The following is a 2,285-nucleotide window of genomic DNA, read 5'->3' as shown; positions in this document are numbered from 1 at the left end:
TATGCTTTACATTTACATATTAGTAAAATTATCAGTAAAATAGTAGATGGTGCTCCAGATGTTATGTTACTCTAGAAATTAAAATCATTTTTTTACTGGCAGACCACTTTGCAGGACAAGGCAGATGTGTAGAAATGTTCTCTCTGTTACTTCTGATCAGAAAAATGACATTTCCATACAGCTCTTATTTCTGTGGGAGAAAGAAAACCAAGGCATCTGTGTCTTCCTCACCAATGCAGCAGATCAGAGTGTGGATTTTGTTAGTAAACTTCTTTAAAGTTTTTTACTCAACAAATTCAAGAAATTATTTATTCAGGTATCACTATGTTTCCTACAAGGTTGGTGACACAAAATATTTATTATAATATTTATTTAACCTAATGGATTGTGGCACACTAGCTTTTACAAGTAGCATTTTAAGTGAAGTGGTTTTCTGTCAAAAACATCATTAAAACCTAAGTGGAACAGTAAAGATAGCAGGGCTCTAAATAAACATTTCCCTTCTGCTTGGGATGCTCTTATGAGATTCAAAGTCCAATCCCTGCCCTGCTTATTCAAGAGGGGTTTTTGTTGTTAGTACCTTTGGGCTTGGCTGTGAGCCTGAGCTCTGTTTTACTCCGTGCAATCCAAGGAGAGAACAAAAAAGACACCCACACCTGCAAGGACTCCCAGCACAATGCACAGTGTCACCATATTGTCACTTTGCTGACAGCTGCACAGCTTTGAAGGGATTATAGCTCCCAGCTGCTGCTGCTTCTGGAGCTTCCTGGGCTCCAGCTCAGCTACTCACATGTGGGATACCTGCAGTACCTGGTGTTTGCTCCCAAGCAGCCCCTGCTACACTGACAAGAGGATCTCTCTTCAGTCAGCTTTCAGGCTAGAAATGGGTGTAATATGTAATGGCTGAGTGTGTAAAGGGCAAACCAAAATGACATTGGGCAGTGAGAGATGTACGAGTGTCAGCAACCCATCAACACAACTGCTATTGACTTTATAGGCACAACCAGGGACCATTTCTAGGTGGAATTTGACGGGTACCAATGAAAAACTCCCAGTGTGTATAAGCACCTCATGGTCTTAGGCCTCAGAAAAGTATCCCAAATGCTGAGAGGTTGCCTCTTCTAACGCAGCTTTCTCTGCTTTGTTATGAATCAGCCTATCCAATTTGTGTCAGCAAACATCCAGCAAGACCTAGGACTGTGGTTTCTCCCACTTCAACTGCAGCCTTGACTTCTACCCTGTAACATCTTAGGTATGGATAACAGAATTCATCAGGAAAGGTCTTTGGTTATGGAATAACTGAGCAAATAAAATTAAACTTTTGGATTTCTAAATGATCTCAGAATATTTGTCAGCAGAGTAAAATAAAAGGTAGAGACTCAAACTTGCCTCTACCTTAGGTTTTTCAGATTGACAGGTATGCAGGAGATTAGAAAAGCTGTGTCTCACTTCTTAGTAGATAGACCTCAGCAGGATTTCACTAAAACTTGCTGATTCACTTCCAGTTTAAAAAAAACCCTGAATTTTCACAAATCTCTAGGCATAAAATTAATCCTGAGGCATTTAGGAAATTGGCAGAAAAGAAACAGTGGCATAGATATTCATGCTTTTGGTCATTAAGGGTTTTGCAGGGCAGCAGAGGGGAAGGGACTCTACTCCCCTTGGGATTTTGTAAGACGAAAAAGGGAAAGGAAAAAGGAAAAAGGAAAAAGGAAAAGGGAAAAGAAGGGAAAGGGGAAAGGGGAAAGGGGATGAAATGTTAAGTATTACAATTGCATCATTGTTTCACTTCAGATATTAAGAAATACCTACAAAACTTTAACATAACATTAACAAAAATGTTTATTTCAAGTATTTTATGAATCAGCTGTTATAAACAGAATACTCAGGAACATTGTCTTTTATTCAAATTCAGGTTTAACTGCTACAACAGTCATTCTTACTAACACAGGTAATTTAGTTTATGTCAGAAGCTGAATGCTCTCAGAGACATTGACTTAACACTGACATTGACTTAACCAGAAATATCTACTCTAAAATGATATTTCTGTTTGTGGGTGCTAATTTAGCAAAAGCATGTAATAACAGTTTATGAACAAACACATTTCAAAGATAAGTAAGAAAATCTCAAAAATGTGTGGTTGATGAACACACATTGCAGCAATTGCAATTATGCATTCTTACAAGAAATGGAAGGAGAAGAAATGCTCTGTACTTTAACCCAAGAAACTGGAAACATTTGTCAAGGCTAAGTAGGAAAATAATTTAAAGGAAGTCAAAGGTAT

This window comes from Geospiza fortis, unplaced genomic scaffold (assembly GCF_000277835.1).
Source record: "Geospiza fortis unplaced genomic scaffold, GeoFor_1.0 scaffold23, whole genome shotgun sequence".
NCBI lineage: Eukaryota > Metazoa > Chordata > Aves > Passeriformes > Thraupidae > Geospiza > Geospiza fortis.
This window is presented reverse-complemented; position numbering follows the sequence as displayed.